The 11,707-nt window shown below is 40.3% G+C and overlaps 1 pseudogene; it reads left to right on the top strand.

The window, feature by feature from the left end:
• The first annotated feature begins 2,969 nt into the window (after window positions 1-2,969).
• On the top strand, window positions 2,970-5,802 carry LOC149831963 (multicopper oxidase LPR1 homolog 1-like; annotated as a pseudogene).
• Window positions 5,803-11,707: the final 5,905 nt, after the last annotated feature.

Genomic DNA, 11,707 nt, shown 5'->3' with positions numbered 1-11,707 from the left:
CTTGGAGCTTGCTTCAACTCATACAATGCCTTTTTTAACTTGTACACTTTGTCTTCTTCTTCTTCTTTGACAAAGCCTTGAGGTTGTTGAACATACACCTCCTCCTTCAATTCTCCATTCAAAAATGCAGATTTGACATCAAATTGGTAGAGATTCCAACCTTTTTGGGCTGCCATGGCAATGGGGGCTCTAATTGTGTCAAATCTTGCAGCCGATGCAAAAGTTTTATCGTAGTCAATTCCGAGCTGTTGTGAATAACCCTTAGCAACAACTCTTGCCTTCTTCTTTTGAATTGAGCCATCAGGATTCATCTTGACTTTATAAATCCACTTGACACCAATGATTTCCTTGTCTTTCAACTAGCTTCCAAGTCTTGTTCTTCTTAATTGCATTTATCTCTTCTTCCATTCCCTTTCTCTAATCCTTTTCTTCCTATGCTTCTTCAAAATTTTCTAGTTCAAGAATGCAAAAGTTGCATCTTGCATAGACATCACTCAAACTCCTCATTTTCTTTGGAGTTGAGCTTGAGGAACTTGGAGATGAAGTTGGGCTGGTTATTGGAGCTGAGTGATCATCACTTCCTTCTTCATTTGCTGAATTTTCTTCTTCATCATGATGCCAAACATCCTGCTTTTCAATCTTTTTCTTATCCCAATTCCAAGCAGCATTTTCATCAAACAAAACATCTCGACTAATAATGATTTTGTTAGTCTTCAAATTAAACAATCTATAACCTTTAGACTTGGAACTATAACCAACAAAAATACATTTTTCACTTACTTCATCAAGATTGCACCTCTTTTCTTTTGGAATTTGAGCATAGAAAATGCTTCCAAAAACTTTCAAGTGTTTCACTGAAGCCTTCCTTCCACTCCATGCTTCAATTGGAGTTTGATTCCACACAGCCTTTGTGGGACTTTGGTTGAGCAAATATACAACTGTATAAACAACTTCAGCCAAAATTTCTTTTGGCAAACCTTTATCATGCAACATAGATTTTGCCATCTCCATCACCGTTTGATTCTTTTTTTCGTAAACTCCGTTTTGTTGTGGTGTGTAGCCAACAGTCAACTGCCTTTTCATGCCTTCATCTTCATAAAATTCTTGGAATTTGTTTGAAGTATACTCCTTGCCATGATCACTTCTTAACGTCTTAATGTAGTGGCCACTTTGCTTTTCAACAAGATTTTTGAACTTCTTGAAAATTGAAAACACTTCAGATTTTTTTTTCATGAAATAAACCCAAGTCATTCTAGAAAATCATCAATGAAAAGAATGAAGTGGTTCTCATAGGTCCACAAACATCCGTGTGCACTAGCCCCAAAATTTCATTGGCTCTCCATGCAACTCCTTTAAGAAATGGTTGCCGATGTTGTTTTCCAAGTGCACAACCTTCACACACTTCATGTTTCTCATCAATCCTTGGTAATCCATACGCCGTCTCATTTTGTTAAAGTACTTTGAGGCTGTGAAAATTCAAATGACCATACCTCTTGTGCCACAACCATGAATCTTCAACGACATGTGCTTTCAATGCTTGAGTTCCAGTATATTTGAAGTTGATTAAAAAACTTCGATTAGTTTGCATTTTGATTTTCATTACAAGCTGCCTACCATCCTTTTTGTCATAGATACAACACTCATAATCATCAAAGTTAAGTGCATATTTATGCTCAAGAAGCTGTCCAAGACTCAATAAATTTTGGTCCAAATCAGAAACAAATAAAACATCACGAATGAACTTCGTACCTTGCTTAAATTGGACTCCAATGGTTCCCAATCCTTGTGCTTGAGCTATGACTCTATTTCTCATCTTCACTTCTGTTTTTACCGATTCATCCAAGTCCACAAAAATGGTTTTATCTCTTGTCATGTGATTGCTACAACCGTTATCAAGGTACCACACATCATTCTTGATTTCAGTGGCCATGTGACAGGCATAGAATAAGCTTCCTTCTCCTTGTTTTTCTTCTGAAAATTATGCTTGTTGGTTGGTCTTGAACCTGCAATCTTTCTCCAAATGGCAAGTCTCTTACAAAAATAGCACTTTGGTTTGCCTTTGTGCCAACAATCTTTCTCAAGATGATTGCCACAATGGCTGCAATGCTGCAAATTTTCTGCATTAGAGGTTCTTAGAAAGTTGTTTCTTTCTCTTCATCTTGAATTTCTGTCTTTACCTCTTCCACGACCATATCTTCCACCTCTTTATGAGTCTCCTCCTCTTTGATAGCAAGTAGAGGTCTCTCTTTCATTGGGTTTGGGGTTGAAATTCAAATTTGATTGGAAAATATTTTCAATGAATTTTTCAGCATGTTTAGCCATCCTTCTCTCATGAGCCTTCAAGGATCCCAACAACTCTTGAATACTCATTGAGGAGATATCTTTTGTCTCTTCAATTATGGACACCATTGAATCAAATTTTGAGGGTAAACTAACAAGAATCTTCTCTACAATTCTGCTTTCATTAATTTCTTCACCAAAGGTTTTCATTTTATTTACAATTTTGGTGATTTTTGTGTAGTAATCTTGAATATTTTCAACATCACTCATCTTTAAATTTTCAAGCTCTCTTCTAAGAGTTTGAAGGGTAACGTTTTTTACCTTGATGTTCCCTTGGAACTTCTTTTGTAGAATCTCCCATGCTTCCTTGGATTTTTCAGCTCCCATGATTCTTGAAAAGATATTCGGAGTCACACCTTGCTGGATATATGAAAGAGCTTTTGCATCATTCTTCCTATTCTCCTTGAGGGCTTTTTGCTCTTGATTGGTGAGACCTTCTTCACCTTCCGGTTCTTCATAGCCATTCTCTACATATTTTCACAAGTCTTGTGATATGAAAATTGTTCTCATTTTTTACAAACCAATGGTCATAGTGCTCACCGGAGAATATGAGAATTGGAGGACCATCACTAGTACGATTGACCATCTTGTGTAGATGAAAAATTACTCATTTTTTTTTGTTTTAGAGGATGAACATGGTTGTGGAACCAATTTTGTTGGGTGTTCGGCCAAGAAAATGAGAAGAAATGATTGGAGCCAAGATTCATTTATGATTCATTAATCTCAAACTAATTTATAGCTGAGTACAATATTCTAGGTTCATTGAAATACTTAGAGGACCAATCACTGAGTTTGAGCTTCTTCAAGTTTCTGGTTTTCTTCAAATGTATGTAGATGAGCTGCCTTTCATGCCAAAGATCTACGGCTACACCATAAGTAATGGACATACCAGGCCAACAACTCTCAAAATTGGAATGTTCCAGAAGAAATGGGCATGATTCTTCACTCCCCAATTTGCAGTTTTTATCCTTTTTCTTTTTTGAACAACAATTCTCAACATCTTTCATGCTACAAGAATAATTGTACTTTCTTTTAAAATTTGTCGTTGATAAATATGCTATGACAAAACATTTTATTAACTTTTTTAATCAGTTTTTGTTAAATATATCATGGCTGTTGAACATACCATGGTAAATGTTTCATGACTGACACAACTCTTGAACACTCCCATCTGGCTTGAAGCACTATGGTAACCATGATAATATTACTTTTCACTGCAGAAATTCCATAGAGATTTACCCAAGAGCACCGTTTTCGCATATGGAACTTCTCAAGAGGCTGCAACCGTGCCAGGCTCAACCAGAGGCCCTCCAGAACGGACCAACTCTCGTCACTTGGGAGAACTACCTCCCAGCCAAACACATACCCCCATGGGATCCAACGGTCCCAACTGCCATATCTAAGACAAGTGGCATTCCCACAGTCGTCCATCTCCACGTCGGGATCCATGAACCGCAAAGTGATGGGAGCGCATTTGCCAGGTTCACTGCCGGATTCAAGGAAATCGGTCCATTTTGGACTAGACGGGCCTACACTTACCCAAATGACCAACAACTGCCAGGCGACCTATGGTACCATGACCATGCTCTTGGCCTAACAAGGGTTAACCTACTCGCGGGTCTGATCGGCGCTTATGTGATCCACAATCCGGCTAAAGAATAGCCCCTGAAACTACCCTCCAGTGAGTTCGACCAGCCGCTTTTCATCTTTGATCGTAGTTTCAGCAAAGACGGGTCACTCTACATGAACAGAACAGGCAATAACCCTTCAACACACCCTCAATGGCAGCCTGAGTACTTTGGTGATGCAATCATAGTTAATGGCAAGGCATGGCCTTACATGAAGGTCCAACGCAGGAGGTACCGGTTTAGGATCATCAATGCTAGCAATGCTTAAAATTGAGCAATGGCCTACCTTTCATTCAAGTAGCCTCAGATCACTCCTACCTAATAGAACCAGTCACCAAGACAACCATAGTGCTTGCAACATCTGAAGTCGCTGATGTGGTAATCCACTTCGCTTCTTCGGCCGGCGAAGTAGAGCTGACAAACGATGCACTGTATCCAGATGGTACTCAGGTCGACACACTCAATAATAGCAAGGTGATCAAATTTGTGATCATGCCCGGAAACCTACAAGAGCCCGACGACGATTCCAGCCAGATTGATTACATACCCGAAGGCGGTCACCGCCGACAGTTTGTAAAGAGATACATTGTTATGTATGAGTATCAGTCTTCAGGAGGGAATCCTACCCATTTGTACATCAACGGAAAGCGTTTGGAGGATCTGGCGATGGAGACACCAGTTTCTGGCAGCACTGAGATTTGGAAGGTCATAAACTTGACCCCTGATAACCATCCTTTGCACATTCACTTGACCACTTTTCAGGCTATCGAGCAAAGAGAGCTCTTGAACCTTGATCAGTTCACAGCATGCCTAAGTCAACTGAATGATGCAATCAAGTGCAACATAAGCAGCCATGCAAAGGGCAAGTTGGATCCTGTTCCAGCTAATGAGAGGACATGGAAGTATTCAGTGAAGATGAGCCCAGGATACATGACTACCATTGTGGTCAAGTTTGGCTATGTCCACAAGAATGAACCACTTGGGTTTGATGCAACAGCTGAGCCTGGTTATGTGTACCATTGCCATGTAAGTATCTCCAACCATTCTTAACCCACATCAAGCCACGACTTGGTCCTAGTTTCGAGCACAGATCCCATCATATGACATATGACGAGGTGCTGATTCTACCTGTCCAGATTCATCCATTGGACGGCTATGATTGACATATGATGCACAGTCATCGTATGTATGTCGTATGTATGATCCAATCGTTTTCTCTAGTTTCATCTAATGACTACATTTTGCTTGCACCTAGCAGAGACTGTTGACAATCTATGGTCCAGAATAAGCAAGCTAAAGCCATGGAGTGAACCACTTCATTTTGTGATACTAGAGGTTCTCAATTGAGAACTATGGCCTGCAAGATTTTTTTTTACTTGGCATTCCTGATTAATTGCTCATAGGAAAATGGAAAATTCCAGTTAGAGGCTTACCATTTGCACCAAATTCAAAAAATGAGTCTCACGTCTCTGAAGTTCCTGATATGGGCAACAGCTTTCCATATATATTTTCATTTGATTCAAATTAATTCAGACTTAATTAACCTGAACTAATGGATACTCCTATGGGTAGGTCTCTAATTGGTAGTATCAGGCCAATATTAGAAAATTCAGAAACATGAGGGCTGTTTTTTGGGATTATGGCCAAAAGGTTGACCCTATATGGAAATTTTCCTGAAAAAAAATAAAAGCAAAAAGTTATAATAACAAAACTGAATTTTGACTTATTTATTTTTATCTTGTAACCCACTTTAATTTGATAATGTCTGCAGATTTTAGATCACGAAGATAATGCCATGATAAGGCCTTTGATGCTGGTCAGGGGCACAGCTTAAACGCAAGAGAAGGATTGCAGTAAACACTGGTCAACTGTATAGAATATGTATTCTTTTGTTGCAAATTGTGGCTTTGCAAAGTCTTATTTTTTATTGAAGCGTGATGTATATTATGTGGTTTGAGTTGATTTATGCGTTAGGATGGGTACAATGTGAATAAAGTATTGGTGCAATGAAGCATCATATCGGCCTTTTCATGTAAATTATTTTTTCAGGAATGAAACTTGAAATTTCCTTGCATCATATTCTTTATGGTAGTTGGATGATTCATGAGGGCGAAGGGATCTTCATTCCAGCCAGGGCCCCTCATCCATGCTGGAGTTTGGTTTGGTAATGGCATGCTGAGCTGTAGCATAAAGTTGGAATTTATTAAATTAGATATGTGATAAGGGAATTTTAATAAACGCAATAAGGGAAGAGAACTATGGTAGAATAAAAAATTAGATCAGCTCTTCATAGACAAACTTGGGATTTGCCATCCCAGGTAAGATCCGTTCAGGATCACGAGATCCTTTTCCATCAGATAGGGCTGTTGCACAAAATGTACTTCTAAGTAATTGCTTCATAGATACTATAACATCTATATGTTTAAGAGTAGGCTCAGGCTTCAACATCTCTTACTGGGTGGGTCTTGGTTTGGTCTCAGTTTGCTGAAACGCATTTTGGAACCCTGTTTCAAACTATTGTCTTCAAGCTTAACGACCGAGGGGGCATTTTGTTAATTTATATGGAACATGTATGCGTGCTTTTGTGTGTGTGTGTGTGTGTGTGTGTGTGTGAGAGAGAGAGAGAGAGAGAGAGAGAGAGAGAGAGAGAGAGAGAGAGAGAGAGAGAGAGAGAGAGAGAGAGAGAGAGAGGCACATGTAATAATGTAAAACCCACACAAAAAATTGGATCGGGCCGGATCCGGACCCAACCCAGATTCGGTGGTTAGTCGGCTGCGTGCTTATAAAAGCATGCAGTGGCAAAGAGGGGGAGGTCTCTTGAAACATCCTTCCCCTCTGCTCTCTCATTCTCTCTGCACTTTCTCTCCCAGACCCCCCTCTCATTTCTGCTCGCCGGAGACCCCCCGAGAACCCACCGCCACCGGCGACCTCTCGTTCGGTAGCCCTCAGGTGACCACCCCTCACCTCTCTTGTCTTCTTCTGTTGACAGGATCGGCACAGGCGACCCCGACCTGAGCTCCCTTCCGAAAACCCAAGGTCGGCAGCCCAGGTGCGCACCTCTCTACCACCTCTTCTTCCCCTTTTCTTTTCTTCTTCCTTTCGTCGACCGACAGAGGCAAAAGCCCCTGCTTGTCGGTCTTTTACGGTAGAGAATGGCCGTTTGACAGAGGATTTAGCCCCTGTCGCCTGTGAGAAGGGTTCTGGCAGGGGGGTTTGGGCCCCCTGCCTGCCCTTTTGTTTTCACAGGGAAGGTCGAGACCCCTCCCTGTCTCTTCTTTTTCACAAGGAGGGTCGAGCCCTCCCTGTCTCCTTTTTGTCGCGCAGAGGAGGGTTCGACCCTCCCTGTCTCAGTTTGTTGCAGGGAAGGGCTTGAGCCCTCCCTGCCTTTGTAGTATGCTGAAGGAGGGGTAGAGCCTCCTCCTCGGTCCCTTGGTATTAGGGGAGGGATCGAGCCCCTTCCTGCTTGTCAATTACACAAGGGGAGGGGTCGAGCCCCTCCCTACTAGTCTATTGCGCAGGGAAGGGGTCGACTTCCTCCCTGCTTTCCTGTTTCGCTGGGGAGGGGCTGAGACCCCTTCCTCCATTGGTTTGGGCAGGGGAGGGACTGAGCCCCCCCTCCCTGCACCCTCTTCTTTAGGGAAGGGGCATCACCCCTACCTTCGCTAGTTTTCGCTCCAGCCTCTGTACTTTTCGACAGGCAAGGGCGAAGCCCCTATCTCTCTACTTGCCTTCGTCAGGTAGGGGTGCAACCCCTGCCTCTGTCTGAACAATCGACAGACAAGGGTGCAACACCCTGCCTGCCTATTCTTGTTGACAGCGGGTCAGCAGAGGCTCGCAACCCCTGCCCCTATTTCTTGCACGTAAAGCAGTTTCATTGATGCTCCCTGCCTCTGCTTCTTTCAGGTCAGGACAACGACAACACCCCTGTCCTCTCTACCTTTCTGATTGAGATAGCATGTTAACATCTTGCTTTTGCAACTCGTACGATGGATCCCGCTCGCGCCCCACGACCCAAACTGTCCATCGCTTACACCCGCAGACGCCAACAATCTCACAACTCCCCAAGGTAGGAGAATATTGCACGGAGGACTTGGACAAGTGAATTGAGTTCAATTAACTAAAAAGGATAATTATATATATATATATATATATATATATATATATATATATATATATATATATATATATATATATATATATATATATATATATACAAGTACACATTTAACTCAAGGACACGATTTTGCGATCCTTGTCCTCTAATTTTTATCATGTTTTTCCTTTGTCGTTGTGTTTTGTGCCCAGGCTTTGCGTTTGCACTCCTGCTTACAGTCTTTCCCTTGTCGTCGCGCTTTGCGCCCAAGATCTTGCTTTTGCAAATGTTTCATTACGACCTTGCCATTGCAGATGACACTCAGGTTTTCGCTCATTGCATATGCTATAAAGGCATCCGTGTGGAGAATGCAAGAGGCATTTACCGCTCTCCCTCTTGCGAATAGAGTTGAGTCAAGGGCTTAATGATACATTATCGTCTAAGGAGAGGGATTCCTAATGGGGATCCTGATTTTTCGAGTGAGCAGTCCTGAAAAGTAGACTTGAGAATTTAAGGAGTTGCGCAAAAGCATCAAAGACTGTCCAAATCAAAGTATTTGAAAGGATGTGATTTGGCTGATTTCGTTTATCTATTCGACATATCTCGGGTAACCCTGAATTGGGGCTTGAGCAAATTTTTTAGCGAGGGTTCTGTTGAGAAACCCACATCCCATTCATCGAGGCCGGTATCGAATCATGCGAGTCATGTAGATACCACGATAGTGGATGAGATTCTAGAAAATTGCATGCCAAATGTTGACACAAGTTGTTGGCTGTTTCAAACGATAAATAATGTCAAAAGTAAAGTTTGAGAAACATTACATCTTTGTGAAACACTTCTGTTGAGGCTCCTATTGAGGAACTATATCTCCTTCATCCTAGAGTACTTATAGTCGTGCACTGTACGCTAGTACTGTGATGATTGGATGAGACAGTCGTGTGACCTCGAACAGTAAGCAACGCCTAATGCACTCATTCGCCCTTTGGTTTCTGTCAAGGAAGATGATGGATCAGTACAAAAACTCCAATAGACACGTTGTTAACAACCACCTCACAGGCAAAGATTCAGCCTCTCCAATCATTGTAGTTAGGGGAAGGGACTACCATACATTATCCTAGGTGGTAGATCTCATAGACTTCTGCAGAAGTTGGATGCATCTGTTGCCAAGTAACTGTCTTTGGGGAATCCTCTCTTGGCTAAAAGTCGTTCCCCTAAGAGCGAACTCAACTAGCTATTCGGGTTATTGAAGATACATAAAATAACAGACGCCTGAACTAGTCTCAGTTGTTTCTATGATTCATTTGCGCATACCCACAAGCTAATAATATTGAAACATAAGTTTGTTCACACTGGTTGATGGGTCATAAGACTTTCGTGTGTTTTGGGTACATATTTTTTGTCAAGTAAAAGCTTATTGATGAAATTATGTATGACTTTGGTGTTTCCAAGATTCTTATGATTACGATGCTTATGCAGGTAAATGACACGTCATGCCTACATAGTTATATTGCAGAAGATTGCATTATGATTGTTTGTGTGAAGATATCATACTTGTATAACATGATTGATAAGTATCATGAATATTTGATTAAAATGCTTTGAAGATATGTGCATGAGTTATACGCTAGAAAGGTTGAATGTGACGTGCTTTGAGATAAGAATTGTGAATGCGTATGATGATGCAATGATTTGAATATTTGCACATATAACTTGAATCCTATGTGAATTTATTGAACTACGTAGGAGTTACGTATGTTGAAGTTTAGTTGATTCATAATATATTATGTGAGTATTCTCATATGTATAAAACTCATGCTTTGATTTCGCATGCTTTGAGATCCTATTTGAGAAATGCAATGTTCCTTGTAGCAATGATGTGATGCGTGATGTAATATGCTTCTGTATGATGTGATTGAAATGCCACGTGATAAGAAATGTTAAAAGCATGCGATAAATTTTCATGGTTCATGAAACTTTATTGGAGGAATGTGTGATCTTGTGTTTTGATTTACCATGTGAGGTGATACGATGCATATTGCTGGTATACATGCTTATGCCCATATTGGTGGCTACTGACTCCAAGAGCGGTCAATTGTATTGATGCATGTATCATTGAGTATGGTATCTGTTGAGAACCTGATATCCAAAGGATTATCTGCGAGGGTGTGTATGATCAAGATCAGGTGATGATCATGCATATATTTTAGCATTTAATTCATATTAAACTATGCATGATTCAATATAAAATCGCATTAAAATCTCGAGTTTATGGTTCGTTTTAAGAAAATGTGCGAAAAGAATAAAATACGAAAAATGCTTGAAAAATAAGTTTATATTTCTGATTTATTTAGAAATTAGTCACTTGTAAGTATTCTAGTAGAATAGGTTAGACAAATAAAGAGGAAAATCTTAGAAATGGGAATAGCTTTAGTTTTTGTTAATTAAATTAGGATTTAGCACATTAGCGTAAATATTTTTCTTAGGGAGATTTATTTGGAATTTTTGAAGAAATGATGGGGTTGTGAATTTTTTTGCAAAACAAACTCAAAAACCCCTTTAAAGCATTCACGGAGAGGAGGAGAGAGGCGTCTCCTCTCACGCATGAACCCCTCTCTCTCCTTTCCCTTCTCTCCCATCCGGAGCACTCCTTCCTCCCTTTTCCCTCCTTTTTTTCCCTCTTCTCTTCTCTTTCCTTCTTCCCTTTCCCTCTTCTTTGGTGAAATCTTGCAAACTGCCGGCGGCGTGAAGGCTGGAGGCCACCATCTCTTCTCTCAACCCTTCCACAAGCAGGTACGACTCTTCTCTTGCTCTCTTCTCTACTTCTTCCCCTTCTTTTTCTCCTTTATTCTTCTTCTCCTTTTCATTTTGTATCGTCGGATAGTGAATTGTTCTAAAAAGAAAAATGAAAAGAATTAGATTTAATTTCATTCAAGTGCAATTTTCCTCTGCTGTTTTTTTTAGATCTAATTAGCATCATTGCTTCCAGTATGATTTATGTTTTCATAACATTATTTTGTTCAGTTCTTGCATCAGATGTTTAGTTTTGATTCTTAATTGTAATATGCTTTTGATTTTCATCTGTCATGCTTTCTTTCCGTGTCGAGTCTAGTTTTCTTTTCTCAGTTCTGGTGATTTTGTTTAGAATTTTTAGCATCACATTTTAATTCGTAGTTCATACACATTATCTTGTTGATATCATAGTTATCTCTTCATCATTTCATTCCCACATCTGCATTTAATATTGCATCGATAGGTAGTTTGATTCAGCATCGCAACTTCATTCATCCGAGTTTTCATCCATCTACTGTGTGCGCCTCAGTGCATTTGCATTTCCTCTGTTTCATCCACCAGACTTGATTTGAAACTCTTGCTGAAACTTAGATCAATGTTTGCTAATCTAAGTTTTAGATCTCAGTCTAATGTCTGATCCTCTAATCATCAACTCTGTGAGTTTGATGTGAGATCACTTAGTGAGGTCGATTTGTGAGTTTTTATTTACTGTGTAAAGTCGATTGCTGAGGTTGATTTGCTGTGTGGAATTTGGATTAGTGTTGTAAGTGAATTGTTGCATATCTTTGTTGTGTGGAATTCAGATTAGTGCTGTAAGTGAATTGATGTATATCTTAGATCAGATCGATGTATTAAT

This window comes from Nuphar pumila, chromosome 7, assembly GCF_984573655.1.
Source record: "Nuphar pumila chromosome 7, dmNupPumi1.hap1.1, whole genome shotgun sequence".
NCBI classification, from domain to species: Eukaryota; Viridiplantae; Streptophyta; class Magnoliopsida; order Nymphaeales; family Nymphaeaceae; genus Nuphar; species Nuphar pumila.
Note: the sequence above shows the minus strand (reverse complement) of the source record. Positions and strands in the feature narration are given on the sequence as shown.